Source organism: Anser anser (genome assembly GCF_964211835.1).
Source record: "Anser anser genome assembly, chromosome: 11".
In the NCBI taxonomy this organism is placed as follows: domain Eukaryota; kingdom Metazoa; phylum Chordata; class Aves; order Anseriformes; family Anatidae; genus Anser; species Anser anser.
The window spans coordinates 18,240,328-18,261,389 of NC_139732.1; the positions used below are offsets into that span (position 1 = coordinate 18,240,328).

Consider the following 21,062-nt stretch of genomic DNA (forward strand, 5'->3'; position numbering starts at 1 on the left):
CGTTGTGTAGCTTTATTATCTAAATATTTGGCAAATAGATTTAGTTAGATACTTTGCCTGTCACAAAATACAGAGCAATATTCCTTTACTTGTCTGAGTTCGGTGCAGATAAATACGGGCTAACGTGGCTTCATACATTTGGTTTCTGTTCACATTTTTTAACATGCTAAATATTTCTGGTTAACCAGTTAAAACGGTGAGATGAACATGATTGCTTTTAGATTGCAGCTATAACATTGAGTGAATTTTATAATAAGAAGCCATTTTTTTTTCCTGACGAGCTGCCCTTGTGGCTGCCTGTCTGACTTTGAGGTCCTCATTATTGTGGGTTTAAATGAAGGATGTTCATTCAGGCAGGGCGGGGGAGGCCAATAGACATCGGGGCCGTTATCTGGTCCTTCTATCAGGCCAAGTGACAGGCTTCTCGGGGAAGAATGCAAAGCTCATGGTGGAGACCTCAGCCTGACACAGAAGGTGACTCCCCTGACTCTAACCTTGAAAGGAAAAAGTTCCCACTTTATTAAAATGAATTTCGAAAGGGCCGCTCTGACAGCTGCATAATTAAATATTGGAGTGTCAGCGATAATTTATTCTGCTCGCATTTGGTGGTCAGAGCCTGCTCGCTGTAGGGTCAGCAAGCACAGTGACAGAGCCAAGGATACGGTGGATTACGGGGCCTTTTAGCCACACGAGTGAAATGAGAGACTGTAATTTTTGTTTAAATAGAGAAAACAAAATGGCGAGGAAACGAGCAGGCTACGAAGCCCTCTTAATAGCTGCCTGATATAAAGTGTTAGGTATCGTGCTGAAACTTGTGCTGCTTTGTCTGGCAGTGTGATGGACTCAAAGCTCTGTGGTTTTTCCACACTTTGCCTCTTCCAGCAGCCGGCTTGCCTGCTAGGACCATTTTCTGCTTTCTTCTCTAACGTTCATCTTAGTAATAATCCCCACAGCAGTTAGTAGGATGCCCTTTCTCCCTCATGAGCATTTTTCTGCAAAGTGATGTAAATGGCTGTGAATATGCATCAAACAGGGACAAGGTACAAAGTATAGAGGGGCTCAAATTTATCCTGTTAGCATTCGGAGTGAAATACTGGCTATGAATATTCTCTTTGGAGGGCAGTGGCTGCTGGAAATCAACATCCAACAAGCGGTTTTCTCGAAACGAATTTAAATAAAATGGCTCAGTGCCCTTATGCCCCGTCATAAAGCAGGAAAGGTCACACTGGGGAACAGGGCTCTGGTCTGATGGGCAGCTCCTTTGGAAGAGGTTGTTGGGAGAAGGCTGTCGCTTTTCACTCTTAGATTGCTGGTAATTGAAGCTGACGTACCAAAAATATACCCTTTTTGCACACACCAGTCTTTCAGCAAAAGCACATCACTCACACAAACAAAATCATTTGCAAAGGCATTTTGTTTTTCAGCTACGAAACACCTATTTTCCACGTTTTCTTTGGAGCCTGCTTGAGTGGATGTGTTACTGGAGCTCAGGTTTACCAGTTCTCATCTTAATGTCGAGTAGCTTTTAGCAGCACTTACACAAGAAGGATTTAAAGAATTCCTTCAGCACCTTCACAGTCTTTGAATGCAAAGCTGACCTTATTATGAAGGATGAATGCTGTTTTTGTGGCTCAAACACTGCATGCAGACCCAGAGCCCTCGGCTTATTTTTTTTAAGCCACCTTTAAAACCGTGAGCCAGCTTGTCTTTCTGTGACTCAGTTCCTCGTCTGTAAAATGGGAATAACAGTGCGTTTCATGGGGTTGCTATGAGAATAAATACTTCAGTGTTTATACTCAGTTTTTATCTTGCTGAGCATAAAAGAAAATCCCTACTTGTGTTTCTGCCTTCTTGTTTGAAGAAAGACCATGAAAGAATCTTTGGCTGCTTGATGTCAGGGTACAGACTCTTAAAATGACACTTGAGCATCTTTAATGTAATTCTTTTGGACTCCAGGCAGGCATGTTTCCGCCGCTTAGATCTCCCATACCTCCTCTAGTTACATTTACTGTATGTTTGCAGTGGAGAATGTACTTTCTCCACATGGGGAGGATGTTTTGGTTGTATGACATTTTGCTCCTATTAAGTAGGCATGTTCAAATATGTTCTGAAGTGGTTTCTTGAAAATGCGATGGTGTGGTGTAGAGAGAGAGGGAGCATTCAACATCCGTATTTACAAGCAGTGCTGGCATGCAAGTACACATATATAGTCATATGTCTAGTATAAGGTTTCTGGTGTGTTTTTTTTGTTGTTGTTGTTGCCTTTTTTTTTTTTCCAAGCCTGGATTGAAATCTCTAATGCTGCAATAGCGGCTGCAGTGCAAGCTTTGATTGCACAGAGCTGGTTTTGTACAGTCAGATTTTTGTTTTTATTCCTTTTTATTTGGAGTGCACTGCTTGCGGGCACGCTTCTGCACTTACTCCTGTGGCTGGGGCCGGTTACAGGCAGGTGTCTGTAAGAGAGCGGGGCGGCGTTGCTGCAAGCGCCCGGCGTGGGGACCTGAAGTCAGCCTGCGACGCTTGACAGCCACGCTGGGTATATGTCATTGTCAGTCGAGCCAGGCTGGGTGTAGGGCTGTGGTTTAAAAATGATAACCAAACTTCATAAATCAGAATGCTACTGCTGCAGTCAAACTTCCTTGGAAAGTCTTTGAATTTGGGTAGCGCATACTAATAAATTACCGTCAGCACCGACTAAATCCACTGGCTGAAGCTGTGCTCAGCTCCCGTAAGGACAGCAAGCTGCTTGGGTCTTCAGTACCAAGCAGAGCGACTCAAGCTGGCCCTCTGAAATGAGAAAGATTGGGTGATTACAAGCTGACCTACTGTTTTTTGGCTTTCAGGATAAACTTATGGGGCTCACTGTGCAGATTGCATTAGGCTGTGGCACAGAGCCTACGCCAGAGGGTGCACCCTGGGCATTACTGGAGCCGGTGGCAAAGCTCCCGTTAGTTCAACAGGACAAGGATTTCATCCAAAGTTCACAGGGTGATAATTAGTGTCACCTCAGCAAACCACAAGTAAATCTGTCCCGCTTGTAACTTGCAAACTTTACAAACCTTACAAGGTTTGGCTTGAGTGGCTTTCATTTCACTTTGAGATGTAAGGGCTTCAACAGCAACATTTTATAATGAAAGCACGTTATTACTTGAATGCCCTGCATATTGTTTAGGGTATGGAAAATATCACCTAGATGCACCGACCTTTAAAAACAAGGAGAGAAATGATAAGAAAAGCGTGATGTTAAAAATGGTAACTGTGAATTAATATCTCAAACTCAGTTTCAGCATTACTGTGTCGAGCCCTGATTTAGCATTGTGTGGCACGCAGGCGGGCTGCTCTGCTCACACAATATCCCAGGGATTTCAGTGGGACTCGCCATGCCAACAGTAATCTATCTTCATGCTACATGATTCCAGATCAGGTCATTAGTTTATACTTAGAATTAAATATTCAGTTTGATTTTAGCTCTGTGAAATGAGAGTCGAATATATAACACCTGATTTCAGAAAGCCTTATATTTTTGCAAGTTTCTAAAGCATTCAGACACACAGAAACTGCTTTTGCCCCCCCCCCCCCAGTGGTTATTTTTGGGATGTTATTGAGATTACAGTTTTTAGAGTTTTTCTTAGATGTCTTGGATTATTTTCTGACTCCACTTCTAATCCTATTTCTCCTTGGCATTTAAATAATTGAGAAGAAATTAAATATTTTGTATTTCTAAGAGAAAATACAAAGTTATTTCCTAAGCTCCTCCTTTCATCCTCTCAGACTTTCTCAGAAAAAGAGCGTGATGACATCCTGGTAGCCATGAAACCAGAAAACCATTGATTTGTACTTTGTAGGGAAATAGGGTCTGAAATTACAGGTCTAATATGTGGCAATTTTTAGCTGAATACCTGTGTCTGGTTTCCCAGTAAAGCAGAGTTTGCTTTGGACACACACAGACTGAATTGAGTAATTTCAATTTAATTGAATCTTTTATGTAGGCATTTTCCTTCTAGGGAACCTTGACCAGTTATTTGTTTCTGAAACTTGCAATAAAATAGCAAGGCAGCTAGTCAGGGAGAGAAGCAAAGGGGTAATATTTAAATTATGCTGACTTTAAAGAAGATACCACTTTTGGTCCTCTCCTTGTTTCTTTCTCTTTTTTTAAATATATTTCCTGATGTTTAGTATTTAAAGATTACTCACAGAGCTTCTATATCTTCCATTCTGTGACTACTCTTTTCTCAAAGCACATATTCTGTGGATGCCTAATAGATAATTTATATCACATCCAGGTTACCAGCAGGGGCATGAATACAAAGTACAGCTATTAGAATTCTGTTCCCTTACTTTCTTTGTCTAATTGTTTCAGGGTCATTTTTGTTGCTGTTGGTGGTGGTGATCTGTTTGTTTGTTTGGTTGGTTGGTTGGTTGGTTTTCCTGTATAAGTAAGCCACTTAAAATATCTTCAGATAATTACAGATACTCTAAAGGAAGAAAGGCACTCAGAGCACTTGAGCATTCAGGTCTTTGGCTGAGTCAGTTTCTGAACAAATAAAGCCTCCCAGTCTGCGAGAGTTATTGCAGGTTTGAAATGTGACAGGTTCAAAAGCAGCACCAGAACGGTGTGGTTGGATGAGTTTGCGCTTAGATAAATGGATGTATGTTTGGCGAGGAGTTTAATTCATAGGAATGTGGATCCTCTGCTCTGAAACTGTAAAGTTTCCATTAGTAATTTTTTTTTTTTTTTCAAGAAACATTGTACAGAAAGTATTTGCCAGCAGAAAATGACCGTGCTGAGCTGAGTGTGCAGCTCATGGTCTCTCAGCTGCCCCAGCACTGGTTCCGCCGCTGGAACAGGAGCGGTGGCCAGCCAAGCTCTGCTGCTCAGGGTGCATCGCCCTGTCAGGGAGAGGCAAGGCTGCTGGATTCACCCTGAACAAATTACATACCTCGCTACATCTCCGAGCAAGGTAGCAGGGTTATAACTCAGTCTAAGCACCGTTCATTCTTCTATTACCTTCATAACCAAGGTCATACTAATCAACTCAATTACCAGTCCTCTTGGACATTTTCATAATGTTTTCTGCTAGTTGCTCTCCTGTGAAAATCTCTCGGTCTAAGCAAATTAATGCCATTTTTATAACTATCTACATTTCAGGTACAGTGATCATCTTTCAAAAGACTGCTTCACAGCAACAAATAGTAGCTTTAAATGCAAGTGAAATGGCAGAACAACTGGGAGGTTAACCCATGTTCCTATCTTGACCTCCTCTATTGTGAAAACGATTTTAAACATACCATAAAAAAAAAAAAAAAAACGACTCACATGTTGGAAATCAAGAATAAACTATGCTAGTAAAAATTTTAAGAATCTGATTTCAGTTCACACAAGAAAGTGTATCAAGAAACCTGATCTTACATGTTGCCTAATTTTTGGAAAATCCTTTAAATGTCACATCCAGTGTTTCAAATTCAAAGGTAACTTCAGACTATGTTTCTCTGAATGCTTTCTAAATGTGAACCTGTCTCCTTTCTTTTTATGTTTCTCTGAATTTTATTCTTAAAATTTCTCCCTACACAGGATTTTAGTAAAAATGTTAAATCAAATGCTTAATTTGGAAATTCCTGATATTTGCACAGTCTAAATCTTCTAAATCCTCCACAAAGTCCATCATCAGGAAGCTTATATGCCAAAACAATCATAGGGCTTACTGATGCATTCAGATGAGTCTGTTGCATACTGAAAGTATTTTATAACACAATAACATTAAAATCAAACTTGTTCAGAGATGGCCTCTTCATGCTACTGTGAATGACTTACCAACCTGGTAAAGCCAGAGGGCTATCATCCATTCCTACTCTTTTGTGTAGAGACATATGAGGCTGCAATGAGGAGACTCTGAAATCCCTATTGAAAGAGATTTTATGTCCCTTGGAAAGATGTTGAAGGGATTGGGGAGTGCAGGCAGTGTTCCCTTCTATCCTCCCAGTTGGAGTCTGGGACTCAAGAAGAAAGAGACAAACATAGCAGGATAGTGATAGGACAAGGGGGAAAGGTTTTAAACTAAAAGGGGGGAAATTTACATTAGATGTTAGTAGGAAATTCTTTACTCAGAGGGTGATGAGGCACAGGAACAGGCTGCCCGAAGTTGTGGATGCCCCATGGAGGTGTTCAAGGCCAGGTTGGATGGGGCAGGTTTTGGGCAACCTGATATAGTGGGAAATGTCCCTGCCCTTGGCAGTGATTGGAACCATATGGTCTTTAAATTCCCTTCCAACCAAAGCCATCCTATGATAAGTCTTAGAGGTATGGTAATCCTATGGGTGAAAAAAAAATGGGTTGCAAACTCTTGATTTACTTTTTCTGTCCTCTTTTGCAAATTAGCAGTGTGTTTGCCTTCCCTTGTTCTTCATAAATGTTCTGTATGTTTTTCTGCCTTATTCTTTTTGTCTCTATTCAGCAGCATCCATGCTTTAATTCAAATGTGAACTTTCATTACAATCTGTGCCCCAAAGGACATGTTCACTGTTGTTAATAATGCAGAAGATTTTAATTTATGCTCCATCCAATGTAAAAATCATAGCACTCTTGCCACTGAGAGCCCATTTTTGTCCCCTTAGTCAAACTGCTGGTTGTTCTTTATTTAATATTGCTAATACTTTTCCAGCTTTTCTAAGTATTTTGATAAAGTTGACCAGAAGTCATTTTACTTTTATAGTCATTATACTGATGTATAATTCCCTTTTATCGATCAGTCATCAATGTACGACTATAATCATATTGAGTGCAATAAGCAATATTACTAGGGATTTTGCTTCTTCATCCTGTTTTGTTTGAAGTCTCAACTGTAGGGCCAATTTTCACATTCCTTAAAGAAAGAATTGCTAAAATAAATTCAATCACAGAAGCTTTTAAAATTTGAAGTCCCAGGAAGCTAATTAGCATTTCCTTTTAAGACTGCTTCCTGCTTTTTTATGTACATATAGATTTGGACCTCAGATGGGCTTGGCACCTCTCCAACATCAAGATCAGGTGATTTCTTTTTTTCTCTGCAGAACACCAAGCTTTTCCCTGATGACAATTAAAAAAAAAAAAAAACAGCCCCAAAGCCCATCATTCTTGTCCTTTTTTTCCCTCATGTACACAGCCATCATGTATTAACATGGTACCTCAAAATTTGGACTGTGCTTTTGGTACATTGTAAATAGTGGCTTCACACACATAATATAGTCATATGAAAAATACAGTGATATCATGCGATGTTCATATGTTTTCCAACGATAAAAGCAGCATTCAGAAATGAAATGGCTGTATACTTTTATAATCTGTGCATACTGTAATGCAGCAAGCTGCTCATTTGTTCATGGGCTCTGTGGTGTACATTTCAATTATGTGCGATGCTTACAGGATAAAATGCTGCATACAACAGCTATGTGACTAAATCTAAATACTAGCAGTATGACCTCCTAGTAAATACCCTTGCATATCATATATCCAGTTTGTAATCATAAAGAGGTGCCAAATGAAAAAGAGATTTCAGTCATATAAATAACGAGAGAGCCACGTTTCCTTTCCAAATCTGTATATTCAAACAAAGACCTAGGTGGAACATTAATACAAGACTCTGTGGTTTTTTATTGCACGCTCACAAGTGTAAGGTTGGTATGCACAGTTATTTGTTTCCTTTACGGTTTGATCCCTATTATGCTCTGCATCAAGCTTTTGCACCCCTGTGCACTTTTTTATTTTTAAAGGAAGCATAGAGGCCTGTGAGTTGATGGGGAGCTGGGAGGGGGGATAAGGGAGTAATGATGCAGGTTTTAATAAAGAGACTCTTCCCACAAGGGAGGAGGGTAGAAGACTGTGACTTTAATAAAAGAGAAAAAAAAAGTCTGTCAGCATCAAAAAAAAATTAAAAAAAAAAATAAAAAGTTCAGCGTGTACACTTGAGATGCTTCCAAAAATAACTTTTTATGACCTTTGAAGAAAATCTGTCTTTTGGTATTCTGTAAAGGTCCTTGTCATTACAGGAAGGGGGGCTTCATATCCTGGGATCCCTGGAGTTGTTCTGTGGGACAGGAAGGTAAAAGACCAGTTCCTGTGTTAAGTTGTAGTCCAAAGATTAAATATGATAAACTTCTCAGTATCAGCAGCCAGGGAAAGGATCCATTTGATGCAGGATTCACAAATATTTTTTAACTGTGTCTATGACAGGATGCTGATAAATATCTGTATTATTAATGAGTCGTGTTTCAAACTAACCAGATCTTTGGTGATATTTTCACTTCATAGGTATGCAAGTGCTGGTGGGAAAATAGCTTATGATTGTTAGGTTTAGGTACGCTTTCCATTTGCTTTGCTGTTCTAGATCATTAGTCAAACAGTATTTATAAACTTGCACTTGGGTATTACAGTACTTTTTTGAGATGAAACTCTGAAAACATCTGATGCTTCCTGAGTTGGGTGCTGTCCTGGTGGTGTTTCATCCTTTTTTAGTCTTGCTGAAGACAAGTCGAGAGAACTGACTTGTAGGGTACAAAGCCTATACCACTGAGTTTACTGGTGTCTCCAGATGTGAATTGCAATCACCTCAGAGAAAATTGCTGTGATGGATTCGTACGTGTGATGCTGTGTAATTAAATTGTACCATGATTCTGTTAGCAAAGAGGAATTATTTTAAAGAGTTTTTTAACCTCAATTCATTTTCCTCCTCAATAGCAAGCTCCATTATGATAGCCGGTATTAGTATCAGTACTGGCTCAGAGTACCTGCCGTAGGTGACTGATACTTCTTTTTCTGTCCTCGGTCAAAGGAAAAGAAAACGACAGACATTGTCGCAGAGCTTCAGTCAGGTCCAGTTTAATTTCATGCCAGCAAACTCGCTCGTGCCATTGCAGTAGCAACTGCGAGGCATGCTATGAGCAAGAAGAGCTGTAGTACTTGCTCGTTGTTGTCCAGAAGTTGTGGGAGAGCTGCCAGGAGCTGGCTTATTCCCCACACAGTGGAGCACACTCCTTAGATCTGCCTCTCTTCTGCTGTCCCAAATCAGATGTTTTGTTCTACTCTACTAGGACTAGACAAACAGAAGCAGCTCTATGCTCTGGTCACTGTGTATGTCAAACTTTTCTCTGACTCAGGATCCTATAGGGGACGAAAGAAATGCCCATTTTAGTATCTTTTTTACATTCTTGTTCCTTATACATTTTTTTTCTTTTTATTTTGCCTGATACTAGATTTTTACAGTATTTTTCACATGAATTTAGAGAGTTAACTACCAACCATGAAAGGCTGGTAGTTAACACTGAAGTTTTGGTTGCTGTTAAGTGATTTGTAACTGCTCACTTTGACTCCATTTAAGATTGTAGAGAGGACTGAAAATTCATTCCTCAACAAGTGAACTATATTTGCAGTTTAACTTCAGTCTATAACTGTGATTTCAAGTAGAGCATCATACAGGGACTGTCTTCTGACACTGCTTACTTGGCAGCAGAAAAAAAGTGACAGGTCCTCAATGATTTTTTTCACATGCAGTATCTGCCTTTGATACTCCCGGCTGTATGGAGTTGAACCCATCCACAACTGCTGTTTGCTATGTATATGAGATTTTTAGGTGACACAATAATAATATTAGTTATGCATGAAGTGTTAGATTTCTGCTTAATTCTGGTAGGCTCGCAGTAGCAGAGTCCCTTTTTACCCTTCATTTGCCTCAATGAGGGGAGTCAGTGCGGTCATATGCAAATCTTTGCCATAATTACCCACGACTTACTCACTTCCACACTGACTGACTGTACCAGAGCTGCCACTCCAGGTCTGCTAGGAAACGTCACCCATGAGCTTATCCTTTACTCAGAAGCATTTCTTTTGCACTTTTGTGTGTTCAGAATGAAAGCTGACGCTAAGTTTTTATTTTCTGAAGCATCTCTAAGCCTGGTTTGGTCTGACAGCACAAAATGTTTACAAACTGCAGAGCAGACCGGCTTGTTTTCGGGAGCTGGCAAGTTTATTTTCAATAAAGGGAGCTCATCTCTTGACTCACACTGGAATATATGCAAGTCAAGAGAAACCCAGCTTGTTGACCATCAGGGCAATAGTGTCTCTCTGCCCCCAGGTGGAGGAGCTCATTTGTGATGGGGTAACCTTCACATCGTAGTGAGAGGGGGTAAGAGTGTGTGGAGGCTGCAGTGTTATGTCAGCCAAGGAATATGTCTGCACACAGACATTCCTGACAGATAATAAAATCGCTTAAATCTGCACTCACCGAAACTGGACGCAATATGTCAAAAGTTATGCTGTTTTAATGAGAGCTTTGTAATTAGATTGTTCATTTACTAGGTGAAATTGTCATTAGTAGAGGAAGGTTCTATCAATTCACCTTTTTATATAAAGAATATAATTAATCACTAACATTCTTATAGATACAGACCACGATTATTTCTGCTTTCTGCCTTGCAAACATCTTGCTTCAAATTAGGTTTATCTGCTGTCTAAAACTAAATACAATGAATAGATATATAATAAAATCTTTTAATTGTCTTAGCATATGTTGCTTTTATTAGGTGCGAATAATTGCATTCATGGGATCACCTACAAAGTCCTTTAGAATATAAAATTGAAATGGCTTCACACTGAGTGCACAAGTCCTTCTGAGCCGTGCCATTTTCCCCTTCACTGCCTCTTGTCCCCCTTTCGCTGTAAAGTTCACATTGAAGTGTGACAAGAGACACTTGACAACTGACACATGCTGGATCTTATCAGCAGTGAGTGCAGTCATGGGCCCTGACTGAAGAGCGATTGTCATTTCTACACCATTTATTCCTCTCCTAGCCTCATTGCTTGCTTCCTTTCTGAGGAAATTTTCCCTGTTAAAGTACTGTACTTGTCGTTCTTTTTTGGTGCGTGTCTCTGTTTTTTTTTTTTCTACTTCTTTTTTTTTTTTTTTTCCCTTACAGAAGGATTTTGTTATGCATTCATCCCATAGGCAAGCCTGTAACAGACTTCCTCTAACCTCTTAGTGTCAGGACTGCTATAAGCTGATTCAGGCTAATAAAAGCAACCCAACAAAGCTTTGATGGTGTCATTACATCTTCCTTAAATCCCCTTCCTTGCTACCATCCAATAATTCTATTACCTCTAATCAATTCACAAGCTATTTTATTTGAAAGGAAGAGAAATCAACTTCAAACCATGCTGGTTCAGTTTGCCCAGCATTCACAGAAGGTGACTGTTTCTGCCATGGCTTCAATTGACTCTGTGAGTTCTGGGCTTTTGAGCAGTCTCAACTTTTATCCGTGCTCTTCCAGCCCAAGCCAATAACAGCAGAAAATGACCTGTTGTTGCCTCCTGAAGTTCCTTCACTTCTGCACGACACTGTGTCATTTTTGTAGTGTAGATGGCATAACCATTAGATAATTTTAGAGTCCTGAGGATAAGACGTGAACTTATAACAAAAGTTCTTCAATGTAGGAGTTTGCCCAGTCTATTTTAAACTCGTTGTTGCAGTAATGCTCCATACTGGAGCTCGTTTATTCTGCCTTTTTGGAACAAGAATTTTGCTGCTAGTGTTTTAACTTACTATAGATTTCACATGTGTTCATTCCCACCAGGGTGATTTTTGGATATTATCATTAATATTGCAGACATGTCTGAGCAGACTCTAAGGCTATGTTCATGCCTCATTGTCTGACTGGGGCTGCGTCTGCTGAAAAGCTTCTTGCCCCTGGCTCACGTCAAGCTGCACGTCACAGTCACTCTGACAGAACTGCTGCTACCCTTGTCTATGTGATCAATCCCTAACGTAGTTCTTGCAAAAGCCTGGTGTCTTCAGCAGCTTAAAAAATAGGTCTTTGCTAAGGCACTCTTTAACTGAAACAAGTCCGGAGTGATTAGGTGAGCAGCTGATACTGCAGATAGTTTAGGGTGGTAACCTTTGCAGATGGATAATGATGAGCAGCAAGACGTGGGGCTGAGGTGCTCATGTCTCTACCTGACGTGGAAGCAGCCAATAAAGGATTTCAGGATGTACTTATGCGATCAAACTTAGCTGCCCAAAGCAATTTCAACCAACCCATCTATCTGTGGAAATTTACCCTGCTTAGCATGGTAAATTAGCCCTAGTTGCATGGCAGCATGAAACATAAACATACATTAGACATCAGGATGCCCAAGGAGCATGACGCTGAGCAGGTGGAAGACATCAATCCCTTACCCCAAAGAAACTAGGGTGTACTTAGGAGAGTGCCCCATCCATAACTTACTGCTGAAAAGAGTCTTCATTTTCAGAACTAGCTATTTTTATCTGGGTCAAGGCTCTGTCATCTTTCCAATAGACTTTTAAGAAGTCTGCTGCTGTTGTCACTTTTCTTAATGAGAATCATACAATATTTCATCATACCTTGGTTTCCTCCTGTATCTCTTACTGTACGAAAGGCAGAGGGGTGGGCATCCTGTTATCTCCCACGCTGCCGTAGTTGTTGGTTTCAGAATAAGTTGAATTTAAGCTCCAAACTGGGGAGGAATTCATTGCAGTCCTCATGTTGGTAAGGGTTTACTCATGCAGAGCCACTGGGATGACTCAGCTAAGCGTGGGCAGCAAACCAACACAAGTTAGGATTGCCTGCGATGTGTAACCAGCATCTATTTGTCTTGTTAAACCATGGCCTGGGCTGCTTGGAAATGTAAGGACTTTATTTCCTGTGCTGGATGTTCATATCATAAGATTAATGTGTGTCTTTTCTGTAAAAATATATCAATCATATGAACTATAGAAGCTTTTGAAAGCACAGTTTAGCAATGCTGCTTGTAATTTCAGTTTTCTCAAGCAATACACTTTGTACAACAGGATTTCATAACTCTCAATTGCCAAGAGAGATCTCTAAGTATACGTGACATGTAAATGACGCTGGTGTCACTGCACATAAGCCTGTGGTTACACTTGTGTCTGTTCCCATGTGTGCTACCTCCGAACCTGCACGTCACAAAAGTTCACAGGCAGGCTAAGTGCCGGCACAGTTGGGCTTGGGGAAAGCCGTGCATCCGTGTGCGGGTGATGCTCACCCAATCCAGCTGGCCCCGACCTTGTCTGAATAATCCTAGCACGCCACGAGGAAGCGATTGTCCTGCTCAGGTTTTTTTGTTTCTTCATGCAATCTTCTTGCAGAAAGGATGAGCTGAGCAGGGATGGGTCCCTGACCCACGGTTCCTGACCATGGTGAAATTGGATGATTTCCCTGGAATAGCTAAATTATAGGTTTTAATAATGTATTTTAGTTCCAACAGTGGTAGGAGAAACACACCATCTTCTACCATCTTTAAAGAGAGCTGTCTGTTGCACAATGCAACTGAATTTATTTTCCGATTATCTCTGGAAACAAGTAAAAATTAAATATGCTTTTAGTGAACTCAAATAACCATCCTGTTAACACACCTGGCTGTGAGAATCTAACTCTAACATTCCATGACATTAAAAAAAAGAAAGAAAGAAAGAAACAAGCATAAATACACCTAAATACTTCTAGTACACCAACAGGTTAAAAGGAACAAAAGTGCCCAGAAAAGTTATTTAAAGTCAATCAGCATAGAAATTTGTAGTTTGTTTAATTAAACTCATTGTAGCTGTAATCCCTGGACTTCTAGACAAATATTATTTTTATATTGTAGGAGAAGATGATGATTTATCTCCTGAGTCATGACAAAATTCAGCCCTACAATTTCAGCAACATTCAAAGAGAGAAGCAGACAGGCAATTTACAGGTTAACACTTTCCTTAGGTCTGTACAACTTGTTTATTTACAGATAATTTGCTTAAGCAGGCAAAGATCATGAGAGGAAGGTTTTTGTTAGTAGTGTGTTTATAGATCTATCATTGTTTGATTACTGTAAATTTATCCTGTTATCAAATATATTTCTCATCAGATATTAATTAGGGTTTTACGCATACGGACAACGTTGTGGAACATCATTATATCATGATGTTTGCCATCATAGGTTATACTTGAAGTGTTCTGCCTACTGTGTCACTTCTTTGCTTAATGCCTAGTCTGAGCAAATATAATTTCCTTTGCATTTTAATATGGATTTCTAGCTTACTAAAGTGTTGAAGTTTATTTTCTTTAAAATGTTTTAAATAGCTTTTCCAGTACCAGGACATTTAAAACAAACCTCAGCTTCAGCTTTTCATCAGACACTAGAGAAATGTGAATCCAGAATCCAGCTCTGGAGCTAGATTTGGTGGATTCATAAAAACAGAGAGGGAAGTTAGGAGGACTGTAGAGAAAACAGAAGCAGAAAGGAAAGTGGAGTCAGGGTAGATAAAGTAGACCTGTTAACTAGTTAAATCACCAGCGTCCTCAGAACCCAGAGCTACACAGGGGCTGCAGTCAAGAAGACATTTTCTCACCCTTGCTTCTCTGAGGTCTGCACCAGGTGTAGGTTAGAGAGAATAAAATTTTGATTTTCAGATCCTCTTGTGTTGAAATACTAGGGAATCCGAAACAGGCAGGTGGTTGATTTGGAAGGACGAACTGGAAGGAACAGAGCTGGGGCAGGGGAATGAATGGGAAGAGAAAGAGTGAAGATCAGGATGAAGGGGTTATGAGAAATTAAAATGTAAGTGAGATGATAATTTGTTTTGTTCCTGGCACAATGAGACTGCTTAAAGGGAGGAGTTATTAACTTTTCTTGATCATTATACCAAACGGGGAATTTGAAATGTGGGCAGCTGGGAAAAAACAGCGGTTTTGAGGAAGAAAGTGACTTGGTCTTTTATTAGTATTATCTGCACCTGACGTAATTGCCATCTCAGTTCTGGAACAGCAAATAATGGCTTTACAAAAGCAGGGCATGCAAAAACAGTTAGCCTTCTGAGGTGGGGTGATGAAGTCTAAGTATGTGCAGCATAAGCAGGAGTAGTGCGTGTGTTTGCTATGGAGTAGTCTGAAGAGGATGTTGTGCAGACTCACGCCCGTGGTGCTGCTGTAGCGCAGTGTTTAAAGAGTTGGGTTTGATGTTGTCACAGTACTCAGTGCTAGAACCTTTTAGGGTCCAGCCACACACTAGTAAAGCCAGAAGAAAAATTGTCACTCTTCTGGGAAAGGTTGAGGATAGATTGCTTTGACATTCAGTAAAGCAGGATAAGACCCTGTGCCCATAGTTTTTCTATTTTGCACTGTTACTGTTTTGCAAAACGATAGAAAACATTCATCTGAGACACGTGCCTAAGCATTAATCAGGCAGCCCAAACCCATCAGTACAATAGTAATACTCCATTTTATCCAGGCTGCACAATGTAGCATGAAGTCACATTATTTCTGCATTAGTTCTTCTCCTTTTTCCTGTATATTTTTCTCTTTCCGCCTCCTGATTGGTATTTGTTGAAGATATCTATGCACAAATCATCTTTTTCTCTTGTGCCCTTCCTGCCCTCATATTACAATTGAGCCCAAGTGACACGACAAGCAGTTGCTGTAGAAGCTACTGAGATATAAACAGAGAGCCTCAGCCTTTGTTATCTACACAAGACGGAGGAAATGGAGAGTGGGGAGGGGTTTAGATTTTTATTAACTTGCAGTTGGAATGGATTCTAGCTGCAACAGCAGTGGGAAGGTATATATTTACCTTTAAGTGTCTCGCTTAATTTTGTGTGTTTGTATGAGTTCCCTTTTATGGTATGCAATTTCTTTCAGAGATTTCCAGAATTCCCTCTTCAAAGGACTCTTGTAAAGTTACAGAGCTACACCAACTTAGCAGAGAAAATTACAAATTACTAATTTAAGTGCTTCTTAGAATCATTTTCTTTTTGTTTTGTATAATTTCCACACTTATAAAATCAAACTTTCAGTTAAATGTTTATACAGTAATTCAGTCGGCTTAAGCCATCTGCTAGCATGGCATCTGCAGGATTGTTTTGATGCATACTCAGTATTGTTTCCTTCACACATCTTGTAGCCTTGTGTTTTGGTTGCAAAAGGATCTTTTTTTTTTTTCAGCACAAAAGATGTGCTGTTTATATCCAGGGATCTAATTGCCAGCTTTATTTCCAAACTCTACTTCAAATCAACTTCTTACATCTCTAAAAACCTTATTCTGATTGACGTTTACTTTTCAAGGCCTGTATTCAGTTTTATCTTGCTCTTTTATTATACTTCCCTTTATATCAGTATTCAAAAAGAATCCTCATCATTTTTGAAGAGTATAGGTGGGCTTTGGAGCATTAGTATTCATACTTGCATGTTAACAACCGTTATAACACGTACCAGAGGGAAAATATTATTTCTTGTAAATGCTCAATAATTATAGTCTTTATTGCATCAAAACCTATGTTTTGACAGATAGTGGAAAGCTTTCAAAGCTCGTGTGGGATGGATGACAGATAGCTGCAGGTGGAAAATACTTTTTTAGGTATTGGGTTTTCTATCACTGATACTGTAAATATTCTTCCAAAATAACATTAACCTTCCAAACAGGGTTAGTAGCGTTCAGTGATAATGTGTGTATTAGCAAAAGATACCTGTGAAATAATTCTTAATGATTCCAACTAATTAATCTATGGCTGGGATATTAATGTCTCTTTTCATTAAGTTGGGAAGTATGAAAGACTAGAAAATTACTGCTGTGCTGGATTTAGTGCTTTAGGTATAATTTGAAAGGATGTGCTAAATTCTTGATCATAACTTGTACTAATGCCTAGTCTAAGAAAAACTAAAAGGAAAGCTTATCTGCTATTGCAGTTTACAAGAATACCTGGATGCATTTAAACCATTTGTAGCATATGCCTATGAGTGGATTGTGTTATACATCTGGTGACACATTCTCCAATTATTTTCAACATATAATATTTTGGTTTATGCAATGCTAACACAGAAAATGAAGTTGAATATTAATGTTTTACTTTTTTTTTTTTTTAAATAAGTATCCTTTCTTTTTAGATAAACGTTTCTGTTTGCATCACCACAAGCATAAGCTGCATCAACTAGTTATAACCCTACTGTAAATGAGGTCATCTGAACTTGCAATTCTTTTGTTAGGGGTGTCGACACCCTGAGCTAGTTTGTGCTATAGTCAACTGGACCTAACAACATAATTTGTGCTGAAAGCCCAACTCATGTGTTTTAAGTGTTTAATGAGCACAATAGCAATGTTGCCACCTCATTTAGACACCTCCTGGGTATTGTATGAAATGTCAGAGCCTCTGCAGATTCAAGTGTCTCTCAAGTATTAAGATACCTCTATAACCTAGTAGGATTTTAGGGTTTCATTGACTTTTGTGAGTAATCCAGTTGTGTTTATTCCATCTTGAACACTATAGTTGTAATGTTGGGTCTATTTAAATCAATGACACGGCTTCTACTGACTTTAGTGAGACAAGGATTCCAAACTTTGAGTGGAAATGTGGTGAGGATTTAAGATTTCCTGTCAACTGTCTTTAACATAGCATCTAAATTGAGAAGGCCACTTCTCTTACTTGGAGGTTGTGGGGATGCTAAAGTGTACTTGACAGATGTTTTGCCAGTGGATCGAGGTGATAGCTGAGAAGTAGCTCTCAGCAGCCGGGTGGTAGACCAATAGTGAATGCAAGTTGTGCTTGAACATCAGTCCATTCAGAATGATTAAATGAGGCAGAGACAACCTATCTGACATCAAGTGCTGCCACCTTTTATTAGCCCCATACACCATGCAGAAGGCCAGAAGGCACCAGCCAGATATGTGGGCAAATATAGTATCTCCATATTCCAGCTATGCTCAACTGATAATAGTCCTGAAAAACAAATTAACTGCATCTCCTGCAAGAGTTAGAATTTGACCTTTTATCCTTTTCAGTGGCAAGATGGATCATCCTAAACTGTAGACTGAAGGAACATTTCAGATGACCAGTAACATTCTGAAGAATTATTCTTTTCCAATAAAAATTCCAAAGACTTGAAATAACTGGGCTAATTTTGTACCCAAACTGTTTCATAGATGGGACTCCCTATGGAATGTCATTCCTTGAGAAGTCAGCAGGGGTCACTTAAGTTCATTATTTTACAGCAAATTTGCTTTTGGAGTTAGAAAGAGTTAAAAATCTTTAGGTATGTATGTTCTATGCCACTGAGTAATTTTTCCTTCTGCAGTCTGTAGGCTGAAAAAAAGTGATCAAAATTATGTAAGGAGTGCTAAATAGTGCAGCTCCAAAACATCTTTTGGGTAGAAGATAAATATATTTCACATCACCAACTGAAAAAGATTATGCCACGTAAGAGTAATTGAACTTTAATAGAAATTTATAGTCAAAAGACTGTTCTTCTAGAAGTATATGGCATTACAGCAAAACAGGGGTTAGAGATGTTGTTACAGACCGTCATTTTTATTTGTGTGAAGCAAATGGAAAAATACTGAGGTAGGGTCAACTGGCTGGTACAGACCGAGAAGAATCTCTGCATTTGCTGGGAAGCCAGACACATTTCCATTCTTCCTACTAGAGAGAGCAGGAGAGATGTGTTACCTGTTGAAATAATGCGTTTCTCTCTTGGAGTGAAATAGCACACATTCACATTCACACTAGAGATGCATGCAGCTCTACTGCACAGGAGTTCAGTGTATGCACATCCCCTTCCCTCCTTTCAGCCATGTCCGGGCAGTCCTGGAGATGCTGTGCTCAGCACCCCTCCTCTGCCCTTACCTCTGGACAGACCGTCTTAGATGTTCCCGTGGACCCCTTTGGTTACTTCTTTAAGGTCTATATAAGATGATAATTTAAAAGGAAGGCCTATAAAATCTTTGTGTACTCTAGCTGAAATCCTGGATTGGCTTGTTTGTCTGTTTTATATTTAAAGTTTTTCACATAGAACAAAATATATTGAAGTTCTAGTGGGATTCTTTTTTTTTCCTACTTTTTAATATGGGTTAATCAGAAACTATCTTGAACATCAGCTGGAGGAGTAGCCCAAAGAAAAACTGTCTTTTGTCTTTGTGGTGGGAATGACATTAACTTGTTTATAAGGAGAAAATCAGGCTGATGTCAAGAAAAAAATGTAGGCACCCAAAAACTTGAACAGAAAGAGTCACAAAGTTGATTTAAAGCATTGGGTGGCATGTATGGCCTTGGACAGAGAATTCCCTTAAAGCTGAGTTGGTACCTGCCAGAATAACCTGATGGTGCTTTTTAAACATAGTAATAAAAAGACAGAATTGCATGTTTTTCCACCTGCATTATCCAAAGACGTCTGCATCTATTATGTACCCAGAGCAGTTACTGCTTAACTTTTAACTTGATCAGGACACAGTGTTTTCCTTTGGTGGACTTGGCAAGTGTCAGCAGTGCAGGTTCAGTCTCCACAGTTAGTGCCAGGACACTAAGCTCAGCAGTAGGACTCTCTGAGCACCCATTTCACAGCCTCCTCTTCCCTTACACTACAATTTTGTGGCTAAATTAAGTGAGAGCTTCAAGAAAAGGAAGCTAATGGTTTTCACAGATTAGATTGTCTTTTGCCAAAGCAGTTAAAGAGGTGCAGGGTCTTAGTGTAATGCCATTGGCATTATTAGTACTGCAGTGCAGAGCGCCAAGGAGCTAGCCGAGGCTGGAAGGAGGTGCTACGAACAAATGAAGAAGGCAATATCAACCCTCTAATCCTTCCAGAGATAGAACATAGAGGGCGTTACACAGAATTAATCAGGGACACATACATTATTACTATAACAGATGTAAGCAAGATCACTGCACAGAGTAGAAAGAATTTGGTTGGACATAGGTCTGGCCAGATGTGTAAAGGTACAGCTAAGTTGATACAACTGAGCAATGAGTAGGCAGCCACCAGCAAAATTCAGTAATGTCCTTCCTTACCTTATCTTTACTACCAAATTTACCTGACTTTCTGGGCTCTTTTTTTTTTTTTTTCTGCTATTGATTAATCTGTGTAAGAACGTTCTCTTTTTACACTCCTTTTTTCTTTGTTACTTGGTTTGCTGTTGCAGTTTATTCATTGTGTGGTTCTCTTGAAAGAGCAAAGAAAAAATGACATGGAAACTAAAGGCACAGAATGCAAAGGTTCTTTATAGTCAGATGAGGTCGAGAAATGTCTCAATGCACAAAAATTGTTACTAAACATGAGCATGATTTGTATGTGAGGATCTTGGTGAGCAATAAGAAGCAATTTCTTGAGAAAGCTGCAGGAGATGTATGCTCAGATGCTTTGTTACTGTTCTCTTAATATTTTGAGTGAGCAATTTGTATATGTGTATAAGGATGTATGTATACATATACATGTATATTTGAATTTCACTGTTCAACATAACCTGCCAGTGGGCAATGCCAGTTACCACATCTGTAGGATTACTGTTGCACATGTACTGATTTGTCAATAATAGTCAAAGTAATCATTCAATCTCTGTTTAACGTGCCTGGATTTAAAATGCAAAACAGCAACATACTTCATGCAAATGTCAACTGTGCGTATGCTCTAGGATGCATGTCCTGGCGAGGAAACAATAAGTTTATTCTTCTCCCCAATTAGACTTTTGTGCAAGGCTCGGTTATGTCTCCAACCATCACGTTGAACACACACTAAAGCAGCACATTAATGTGCCTTTTAATGCTTCTTAGGAATAGATCAAAAGAAGTGTCAGGTGCACTTTGCATTCCTCCCGTGATGTGTCTGAGGCTGGTTTTGTGCCCCCCCTGTGCGTCGTTCCCAGCCCGCCGTGCCGCTCGGGCCCCTGCTGCCTCCACTACCTGGAATGGCCAGGGATTTATCGGCACCACCGCGGGTTGTGTCTCAGCTCCCAGCTTCCTGAAGCCAGCAGAGTTGTGCTGCTGCCACCATGAACAGCTTTCGGCCTTTGCTCTTTGGTGGGAGAGTTGCTGAAGTCAATCCTGGACAAGAAGACTTATAAACTGAGCATGCTGGAAAGTGGTACTTCATTAATGGAAGTGAATTTTCTCGCCTCTGCTGTAAACTGTTATTATTTTGTTTCCTTACTTGAGGGAATATGTCAGAATGGTATTTACCTTTTCTTAGTACCAGCTTGGCTGTTCTACCCATCATTTCTTTTAATATGATTAGCAGATGGACTGACGGCTCTGTCACTCTAAACT

The 21,062-nt window shown here is 39.7% G+C and overlaps 2 protein-coding genes across 9 annotated transcripts in view; one reads left to right on the forward strand and one right to left on the reverse strand.

Annotated features, from left to right (window-relative positions):
• Positions 1-21,062, forward strand: part of WWOX (WW domain containing oxidoreductase) — a 508,525-nt gene that overhangs the window by 472,963 nt on the left and 14,500 nt on the right. The gene's annotated exons all lie outside the window — the stretch shown is intronic.
• MAF (MAF bZIP transcription factor) overlaps positions 2,771-21,062 on the reverse strand; it is a 211,466-nt gene continuing 193,174 nt past the window's right edge. The window contains exon 3 of the mRNA XM_083851644.1: positions 2,771-2,787. The gene's annotated coding sequence lies outside the window, so the exon portion shown is untranslated. The remainder of the gene's footprint in view (positions 2,788-21,062) is intronic.